Source organism: Harpia harpyja, chromosome 1 (assembly GCF_026419915.1).
Source record: "Harpia harpyja isolate bHarHar1 chromosome 1, bHarHar1 primary haplotype, whole genome shotgun sequence".
NCBI classification, from domain to species: Eukaryota; Metazoa; Chordata; class Aves; order Accipitriformes; family Accipitridae; genus Harpia; species Harpia harpyja.
In genome coordinates, this window is record NC_068940.1 from 40,013,388 (window position 1) to 40,024,429 (window position 11,042).

Here is an 11,042-nt window from a genome sequence, read left to right on the forward strand (position 1 = left end):
AGTGCCAGCGTGGTGCATAGTGTCTCACTGCTGCAATAGAAAGGTAGGTTTGTGCTTACCATGTTACTTCAAAATAGGATAAGAAAGACATTTTTAGAAAGCAGTTTGGTACTTCGTGCATCTGGCTTCCAGTGGAAAAATGGTGTCATGTCCCAGGTGACTTGTGCCTCCAGAGCCAGGTAAACGCCACCGCAGGGTCCTGGCTTTCTCTTAGCACACAACCAATTCATGTGCTGGGTTTTTCTCTCTCTTTTTTCCTCTGTCTTTAATCTTATAGCTACTGTTTAGGGGTTGTGAAGTAAATTGAAGGTGAGGCCAAGGGGAGGGTTGGGTATTTGCTGCATGTAGCTCAAGGTGTAATTGCACCAGAATGGTCCCTGAACGGTTTCTCTGCAGACGTTGGCGTTGCAGACCTTGGCCAAAAGTAGAAGGTGAAGACTGGAACAGATTCCAGATTCCCTGATTTCTTTAAAAGAATTTGCAGCAAATCGAAGCATAATGTTAAAAGTGGCCTGTGGTTGTAGGGGATGCAAAGAGGCCAATTTTAGAGGGGTGGTAAAAGCATGATGCCCAAGGCCAGTATGTAAACATGCTTCTCCTGAGTTAATTTTAGACTGTAGAAATGGAGGTAAGGAGCGAGGGAGTTCACGTTATCTAACTGTTGGCATCCAGCTAGGCTGCCAGACACAGGGTCCATGCTCCCTCTGTTGTCACACAGGAGAGAGCAGCTCTTTCCACGGGTGCTTTGCAGCGCTGCCGAGAGCCAGCTTGCTCCGTAGGGGACTGACAGCCAGGACCTGTGAGCAGCCCATCACTGACAAATCCCAGAGGGTTGCTGGGGGTTTATACACACAAAATTCTTCTCTGTTTCAGCAGGAGGTTTGACAAATTCGAGCCAAGCAGAGACTTTTCCATCCTTAAGCCATGAAGCTGTTGCAGATGCAGCCAGCCATGTTTCCAGATGGGTTAAATTCCAGAGAAACGGTGATGGATTTGATGCATCTCAGACGATGACAGCGGAGGTGCTGACTCCCCCTTTAATTCCTTCCCTTAACAGACAAGGTCCTTGAACCTGGCCCACTTCACCGACATGTGCAGTGCTTGTTTCTCTCTTGCTGCATGTCTGGTTGGCTTTGCCTTCCTCCCCCGACTCGTAACTCCCAGCTCCTTTCCTGCGGGAAAGATTAGGAAGGATAGGAAGTCGTCTGTGCAAAAACCATCCCCAGCCAAAGTAAATACAGGTCACAAGATTAGGCTTCATCAGAACTTTAAGCCTGGCCCAAGCTAAACAAATGAGCTGTCATGCTTTGGTAAAAGCTCCAGTATGAGTGAACTGGCATGACTGCAAAAATGGTAAAGCAGCTAATAGATTTTGCAATATGGAAGCTTTAAGTTTTGTTCTTAATGCTGCATTCCTGACAGTCAAGACTCGCACTGAACTTCAAATGCTATTGATTTTGTGTGTTGGCCTCACTTGCTGCTATGCAAACACACTTCCCAAAGCACAGCGATAGCAGCGAAACAGCACCATGAGGCTGGTCTGCCCCAGAGAGCCCTTACAGCACAGAGGAACAGGCAGGATGGTAAGAAACACCCTGTTGCAGATTGAACCCTGTGTTTCTTTGCTGTTGACACTCTGATACTGAATCTTTCAATGAATTACAGATCTGCTTTGGAAAAACCTCTAGCTGTTCAAATATCTAACTTTTTGATGTCCAAATATCTACATAAAAAATACCAATAGAGCCATGGTGGCGGACACCATAGTCCAGGCAGAGTCCATAGCCATTAGGTAGTTGTTCACAAAAAAGCTTAATTGACCCAGTAAATGGGTGCAATCTCTCAAGTTTCCCTGTAAAGAGTAAGAGGGTAATTTGCACAAAGAGAAGACTGGGAATATTTTCTCTTGCAGTGAGCGGCGTCCATGAACATAGGACTCGGGCATTGTCCTTTGGCTTTGGCACTGACCTGTTATGCATCTCTGGAGACATTACTTCCCCCGAGTGCTTTGGTTCCCACACCTGCACAGTTGGGATGGCAGTGATGGGACAGCTGCTGTGCTGGGAGAAGTATTGATGCTGTAAACCACGCAGACCTGCAGATATCTGCAGCACTCTGTTATGTTCAATAATTACTGGTCATAACCATTACAAGAAAAAAAACCCCAACCAACAAGCATTAAAAGTCTTTATGGAACAAAAGCCAGGCTTTTAATATTGTTTTAATGTACTTGACAAAGCTTTAGTTTAGAGCTAAGGCCAGCCTCTTGTAAGTGTGCAAGGGTTGAGACAATTTAAAAACCAAAATATTTCTCCCAGTAGAGACCTTGCAGCTTATCAGGTAACTGCAGGCTGTATTTTGGCCATTTTTAACTGGGCATTAAAAGTCTTTTTGACACTCGCTTTATTCCCCTACAATAGACCCTAACAGCCCCTCCGAGGCCTTCTACAACCCAATGTGTAAAATGTAATGGGGATTGGTTTAAAGAGTGGAATTTGACCTGAGAGAGATGTGAGTATTTGGGGACTACTTAGTCCTCAGTAGCACTTGGGGGCTTTTTAGTTTCTGGGGCACTTTATTACTCATTAGTGCCCAGGGATGCTGTGCTGTACTCATTAGCATGCTGTCTGGTGGCTTTCTCTGTTTAAGCATTGCTGTGTTGTGGCAGAGCACATAGACCCTTCCTCCTTCTCTTCTTCCTCCTGCTCATGGAAGGAGCAGCCAGGCCTGGGGCTGCTCAGGGAGATCAGGGTATCCCTGAGGGTGTTTGTCAGCAGAAAAGGACTGCGGAGTCCCGTTGGCCACAACCATGACACCCATGGGTGCAGGGGAGCCTCTGGTGTTCACATAACTGTAAATATATGGACAAGAGACCAAAGCATGCCTACAGGGAAGCTGTTTGTGCTGGGGGAACTCTTGCATAATTCCAGTTCAAAACTACTTATCAATGCAGGCAAGAGAGGTCCTTGTTTCAGCCTTTTCCTTCTGCTTCTCCTCATCCTTGCGGGAAAATCAGGAGCAAAGAGCAAGTTGGCTGCCCAAGCCAAGCCTCTCCACCACCTGCCACTGGCTGTGTCCCTGAGAGAGCCCAGCCCTACGGCAGCCACCGTTGAAAGCAGAGGGGGATGCCAGGTTGCTGGTAGGCTCCCCATTATTTTCTGTTTCTGTGAAACAAGCCTGGGTGAAACTGCCAAAAGTCTTGCCCTGCCCTGTGCTGCTGCTTTCTTGTTTACAGTGTTGGCCAGTTGTGGAGATGTGGTTGTTCATCTTGTATGACCATGGATGTCCTCCCAGGCAGGGCTGTGTGGTGAAGGGAATGAGATGGGGTCAGGAATGGTGGTAGCCTTTCTCACTTTTACTTTTTGCCTTAGCTTAAATTATTCCCAGACGTGTGAACTCAGCAAACAAGGATCAAGTTTTCTCCACAAGGCAAGGTTTACTCTAGGCCTGGAATAGTGCCTGAGCTTCCCAGCGGTCAGGAAAAAGCTTGCAGGGAGCAGATGAGCGATTCCTTTTGTATTTTCCATCCATCAGGAAAAGCTGCATCTGAAAAAATAATAGCTGAACTGGAAAATAAAATTAGACAAGTCTGAACAAATATGGAAACCATCCCTGACCTGGTATTGGAAAAGAGTCTCAAATGCTAGAAAGGAGAGAAGCAGAGAGAGGGAATGGATAAGTTTTGGCCTCTGTCAGGAATATGGAAGGAATTATTTCATTCTTTTTCCCTGTCTATTTGTTCTCTATATGGCACTCTGTGTGGTTAACCCTCTGTCTTTGTCATAAATATATGTGGCAGAGACACAGTTTTTTCAGAGGTCCCAACCAAACCATCTGTTTTGCATCTGTGGTTTTGCATATGTAAATATTATTATTAATAGTAGCAAAAGCCATCATAATGGCAGCAGGAATAGAAACACTATTAATAGTCATAGTACTGACATTTTTATTTGTGTTGCTGTAGGAGGTCACATCATGCACCAGGACTCAGCTGTGAGTTTGAGTGAGAACAAAAGGATGGTTGTTACCCCCAAGAGCTGTCAGTGAGCACAGATACAGCCATGGATGTGGTGCCAGGATTGTCATGGTGGGACCATGGCACCCTAGCATGATGATTTGCCCCAGACTCTTGCAGAGCACCTTTCCAAGGGGAAATGGCTCTTGACAACTGCCAGCTCCTTGCAGCTCCTGCCATCGTGGCAAGGAGAAAATGATCCCCAGTAGGGAGAGCTCAGCTCAGCAGCTCAAGAGTACCTGGAAACAACTGGAAAAAATCCCCAGTAAAGGTAATTATGTGATTCCTGCTTATCCAGAGGCTGAATTTATCCCAGTAGGTCCAAGGGCAGAGTGGTGGTTTCTGCACTGCCCAGTACTGCACCTGAGGTCTGACTCCCAAGCCCAGCCCAAGGTATCTTGTCTCCATACGGACGACAGGCTTTTCTGGGTGGGTGATCTGTCAGAGCAACTCATTCTGCAAACCATCAGCATCCTGGTGGTTGCGGGAGACCTTACCTTTCTGTCTCTGCTTTAGTCCTATGATTAAAAGTGGCAGCAACTCTCCTACTCATTCAATAAGCAGAAGAAAGAACTCAGGGCTGGGGGAGCTGAGGCGAGAGGCAGAAGCAGTAGCAGTAGCAAGAAGGCCATGCAGAGCAGGAAGGACAAGGGCACAGGCCATAGACACCAAGTGTGGGGAGTGTGGAGGTGCTCGTGCTGGAAGGAGCACTTCAGAGAGGGCAGGAGAGATGCAGTGAAAGGAGGAAGCTGCCGCCACATTCTGGGCTTGAGTCTGATCCATGCAGTGCCTGGAGACACACAAGCTAACAAAACACATCTCAACACGCCCTTGTCCTTCCAGGTTCTCCCCGGGTTGAGCTGGTATCTTTGTTCCTATACAAGGAATGGTTTTTGTTGGGCTCTGGTTATTTTGCTGGATCTGTAGTGCATTAAACAGCCCATCTTCTGGTTTGTATTTTTTCCAGTTATCGTATTTCATGTATCCTGGCTCCTTTCATCCAGCCCTGTATCCCCCTGAGCAGAGACTAAGCGGGATCCAGTCCTTGAGCTTGCTGCCTTCATGTGCACAAGAGGGACATGGACCCTCATCCCACATTTCTCTGCTGACTTGTGGGAGTATTTGCAGCAGGGACTGACACCTTCCTCTGTTTTCAGTCTGTCACCTAGATTACGTTACCATGGTTGGAGCTTGAGGACTCGGCGATAGTATGTGCTGCCCCTCAAACTTCACATTACCTGTGTATGAGCTAGTTTCTGAAGTCAGTCTGGACCAGCAATAACAAGCCAAGGTTTGTACTTACTTCTTACATCATTCAGATTTTGACTATGGCACGATACAGGGGCACATGTAAGTGGTGGGGGAGGACTTATCAGTGCTTTTTAAAAGAACATTCTGGTGGTGCACCATAACTTCACTTAAAACCTCCTGCAATTCAGTGCTGAGTGCCCCTGACCCTGCCACCTCCCAGCTCCTCCCTGTGCAGTTCTGCAGACCCTGGGACAGATAAAATGCTTCTCTATCTCTCTTGGAAATCTTTGCAGACAGGCATTTAAAACACAAGAAAAAAAAATCTAATCAGATAAAAAAGGGATAAACTTCTAGTTCCCTTCCCCCTCTGGCTCTGGCATAGTATTGACCCCATAGTACAAACCCCAGGGCAGTGGCTTTTGCAGCTATTTCCTTTGCAGCGGGGAGGAGATGCGGACCCGGGGAAACACCAGGAGGGGTGCAGGGCTGCCAGGACAGGCACCCTGTGGGGAAGGGGCAGCAAAGTTCCCCAAATTGGGCACCCAGCCCCCTCTGAGGAGCTCTCTGTGAGCTGGCCGATAATCAGGGTTAGCCCCTCCCTGTCCTCCCTATCTGACCCAAAGAAAAGCTGGAAAAGAGAGATAACAGGACAAGGATCATCTATGAACTCAAGATGTGCATTGCCCCACCTGCTATACCCCAGTCTTCCTGCCAACAACAAAGCCTTCCCACCAACAACAAAGCCTTCCCTGGGCACAAACACAACTTTGAGGAAATTTGAGCTTTGAGCTTCTCCAGGATTAGCTTCTGGTTGTGTCCCAGCTGCCTTCAGATCTGATAGCTGCTCAAAAGTGTCATTCTCCCTTTGTTGATGAGGCCTGAGAGCAGGTTTCCATTTGAGCAGGTTGATTTACATGGTCTCCAGGGCCAAGCTCTGTTTCACAATTTCATGCAAGTCATCGAAAGCACTGGTCTTCACACCCACCGTATGACTCTCGCTGTGTATGCCCGAGGAAGGGGGCACAGCCCAGAACCGCTCTGTTCAACCCCGTGCAATCTCCCTGTGCTGGTTGGGCTCCTCTTACCTACAGCCACCTCCCCTGGGACACCAGGCTTTGCAGTGTCCTTGTCCCCAGCTCAAATCCTCCTGAAGACTCTCCCCTTCAATTTTTCCAAGAGATGCTCAGTTAATCTTTTCCTGCCCACTTACAGGAGCAAGTGGTGTCTGTGGGTGGGCTGGGGCTGGCTGGGCTCTCCCGACCAGCAGCGATTATCCAGCAGCTCCTCAGAGGGGGGGCAGGGAAGTCACTGCCTAATCCGTCCCTGAGCTGGATGGGTGCCTGGATCATTTCAGCACGGCTCGACGCGTTCAGATGATGCGCACGCTCTGCAGAGCAACCCGCCTCCTCGGAAAGCTCATGGCACAGGCATCTGTCACCGAAACCTGTCTGCATGAAAGGCTGTCTGCACAACCAGGGGAAAAAAGAAAGGCATGACAGCACAATTAGTGAGAGCAAATGAAAGACTGTTTGAAGAGGAGGAGGGAGGAAAGAGGAGAGCTGCATAAATCCCTGGTGGGGTTTTGGGCTTGACATCAAAACCCCTTAACAGTGTATTACTTCAGCCCCCAATGTGGACAGATGTTGAGCTGTGGCTCAAAGGAAGTTAGAAATCTTTCCTTAGAAAAAATTTGGCTAGGAAACTAAAGAAAATATTGTGAAAGAAAAGGAAATAAAAGCCCACTAAAGAAGATTTATCACTACCTCAAGCATTTCTGTATCCTCTAGTCTTATGAGGTCTCAGCCTCAGGGGAGAGAAAAAGAGAAACAGCCTGTTGCTACACTAATGGGTCACAAATCTAGAGCAGGGACACGTTCGTCCAGTTAGATGATGATGGAGGGAGCTAGCTCACCCGACCAAAGACTCCTCCAATCCACACTAACCCCAGATGGTTTCCAGTGGCCTCTGGCACCAGCCTGCAGCTTTGCCTGGCACATCCATCCCAGCTGCCCTTTTTGCCCACCCACTCACTTTTGCAAGGTTCTTCTGGAGCCCTTTGTCATTGGCAAAACATTTTATTGCCCAAAAGAGCTTAGCATCATCCACAAACCTGGAGATTTTGCTGTCCATTCCCTTCCCAATGCCACAAATGAAGGTGCTGAATAAAACTAGACCCAGCAGGCATTCTTGGGCAACCCCATTGCTGAATCTCATTTGTCCTCAGACACTGTCTGTTAAAACCTGCTCTTTGCTACCTACGACACAGGAATATCTTTTAACTAGGTTTCAGTCCATAAAAGGACCTTTGTTTCAACCCCATGGCAATGTACATTTTTAAAAATAATTTTGCCAATATATTTTTGAAAACATCCATCTGTTCTGTCTGTTGGGTTCTCGCTATCCATGTGCATACTGATATTTTCCAAGAGTCCCAGCATGCCGGCGAGGCAGGCTTTCCCTCCTCGGCAGCTGTGTCTGCTGCCTCTTTCTCACCTGCCCATGTGCCCGTGTGCTCACTGCTGGGGCAGACCCAACCACCCCAGCAGGGCGGAGGTGAAACTTGCCTGTAGCTCCCAGGGTCCCCTTCCAGAGCTTGGTTTGTAGGTGGGAGCTGCTTTAGCAACCTGCTGGTCCTTTGATAGAGTAGCCATTTATAAAGTCACATCTATCTAATTCCTCTAACTTACGGGCTACAAAGAATGAACTGGTTTTGAGGGTGTCCCAAATACCTGCAGCAGTGAAGACAACACAGTTGTGCCTGAGCTGCCTTGTCATGACTTATCCTCCCTGGCACCCTATTGCACCTTTGGATTGAACCATGGGTCCCTAGCCAGCTTCTTACTTCTGATATATTTAAAGAAACTTTTTAAAAAGACCTTTGCAAGGAAATCTTCATGCTTTTTTTTAGCTCTTTTAATTTTCTGTCTACACTTTACTTGCTGTGTTTTATGGTTTTTCCTTTTCTCCTCATGTGGGAAACCTTTCCACTTTTAAAACGCTGACCTTCTCCCTGTGATACCTCCTTAACCTTAGCAGTGAGTCAGGCAGGGTGTTTTTTAGGACCTCGTAGGTTTTTTTGAGTTGTGGCACATGTTTTACTTGGGCTTTAATAGAGCATTTTTTAATCGCCTCCAGACTGCTTGCAGGCTCCTTGCTTTCTGTCTGTTCCTTTTTGTTTTGTTGTCATTGACTAATCACTATTTTTTTCATAGTTCCCTTTCTTGAAATTGCAGAGCCACACGCTGGATTTATTTGGTGTGCTCTCTCCCACTACAGCATTAAATTGGTTGTTTTGTGGTCACTAGCAGAGAGCAGCTCTCCCACAAACACCTTGTGAAGCAGGTCCTGTGTACCACTCCCCACCAAACCCAGAGCAGCAGCCCTCCTCTCTGCTTCCAGCACTCCTTGTTGCAGGAGACTCATTATTGTAGCCAATTTTTTTTTTTTTTTTTCTCCCTGATGGATCACTGAGCTGACTAGTTTCTCTAATCTCATTTTATATTTGCTGATCATTGCCTTTATTCTGTTTGGGGTCAGTAACACAGACCTGGCTCTACATTTTTCCTGTTGGAATCTGGGATTTCCCATCTTGAAAAATCCACAGTGATATTGGGGTTGTCATTCAGGGCAACGGGAAAGCCTGGCATTATCTTCTTTTTTTTTTTTTAAGCTTCTAGTATAGGGACAGTTTTACCCTTGCTTCGTTGCTTAATAATAATCCTGTGGGTCTGCCAGCACTATGCACGGTCAAACTCACCTTATTTATTGCAGCTGCACCATTTATTTCCCCGCTGCTCTTTCCCCGGATACTGGCCACATCCTCCTCACATGGGGTGCAAGTCTAAATGTCTACACCTGCTGACTTTCCCTCAGCTCCTCATTTAAACAATTCTCTATGGCCTTTCCATTTTTCAGTGCCACCAGCCCAGCTCTGCTGTGATGGAGACGCAGGACCCCGAGATGCCAGCTGACAGGTTCAGAGCTGTCTCCCTAGCAGGAAGCCCTTCCCGGGTGCGTACACCCCCTCACCACAGGGGCTACAAGAGCGGAGGTGGGACTCTGCTCTGCTGCATCCCCCAGGATCTCCTAGCACCTCCTCTCCCTTTGCCTTGCGCTCTGTACAAGCACAGACCCCCAAACACGGTGTGCTCTGCGTGATGAGCTGGGCGGCCCCTTACAGATTCCTCCTGCCTTATGGACTGAGGCTGTTGGGTTTGGAAAGTTGCATCGTGTTTTCCTGAAGAAAGTGGGAAAGACACCCCTCTTACCCTGGGCTCGTTAAGCCCCCTTACCGCAGGCTAACTTACAGCTCTCTCTACCACCACCCACGGAGCCTGGCAACTCAGTGGCCTTGCTTGCTGCCCCCTGAGCTAACTTGCCCACCTCAACCCAAAAAGCCCTGCTTGCTGCCCCAGCAGCCCCCCCGACCTGGGCCCACTCCACCCTCTCATGAGGCCCAAGGCTCCCCATCCCCTTCCCCTCGCCCCCCAGCGCAGGTCCAGCTGCCTGCCCACCCCCGTGCCGGGGTGGCCCTGAATTCCCATTCCCATCTCCCTCCTTTGCGGGGGCTCCATCAAGCCCAGGGGCCGCGGCATCCCTGCTCTGTGGGGCAGGGGGGGATCCCTCTGGCTCAGGTGCTGTGCCCGAGGGGTGAGGTGGGCTGAGATTTTGGTCATGGGGCCGGGGGGTGTCCGCCCTCCATGTGTCCGTCCATCCGTCCGCAGGGTGACACACCAGTGCCGGGCTGGACTGGCGGGAAGGGGCCGGAGCCGAGCTCCCTGTTGCAGGGCCGGGGAACGGACGGTGCCGGGGTGTCCCCTCGCGGCAGACCGGGCGCGCTGCACCCGCTGCCGGCCGGCCGGCGGGCGGGCGGGCGGCAGCGGTGTCCCGGCCCGCTGCCGGGGGCTGCCCGGGCGGGGCAGGGGGCTGGGTGGCCCCCGGCGCGGCGAATGGTCACAGCCCGTAAAGAAAAACCGCTCGTGAGCTCTGCTGCCTCTCCGCGGTACCCTCCCTCCACGCAAATATAGATAGGGGTGCATGCAAGCATCCCCCCTCTGCCCCCCCATCCCTCTTGGCCAGGGATCCCCTGGTAAATATACGACCCTGTCACAAACGGCCGCAGTCTGGAGGTTGACTTTAGCTCCTAGGACGGCACTGATGCTTTTTTCCCAAGTAATCGGAGTCACTCCTGATATAGCTCAGTATTCACAGGCTTTTTTTGCAGGAAGAGAGCATCCGTTTTTCTCTTTTACAAGTGTCCTTGTGTGCCTTGAAGTGACAGCACCTACAGCACATGAGGGATTTCAGAAACACCGAGTTCCAGCTGCAGCAGACGTGCGGCGGGGAGGCAGATGCAGATGCAGAGGTGGGTGAGGAAGGCTGTGGGTGACCCCCATTGCTCAGTGGGAAGAGAAAAGCACATCCCGAAAGTGATTCAGGCAGATACCCGGCAGCCACGGACTGAATTACAGCCAGGGACAGGTCATTTTCCAGTGTTTTTGTGGTGTCTTTTTGAGATGGGGGTTTGGGTGACGTGGCCACATCGTGGGTGTTTGTCCCTGTGTCCTGGTTTCAGCTGGGATAGAGTTAATTGTCTTCCTAGTAGCTGGTACAGTGCTATGTTTTGAGTTCAGTATGAGAAGAATGTTGATAACACACTCATGTTTTCAGTTGTTGCTAAGTAGTGTTTAGTCTAAAGTCAAGGATTTTTCAGCTTCCCATCCCCAGCCAGTGAGAAAGCTGGAGGGGCACAAGAAGTTGGCACAGGACACAGCCA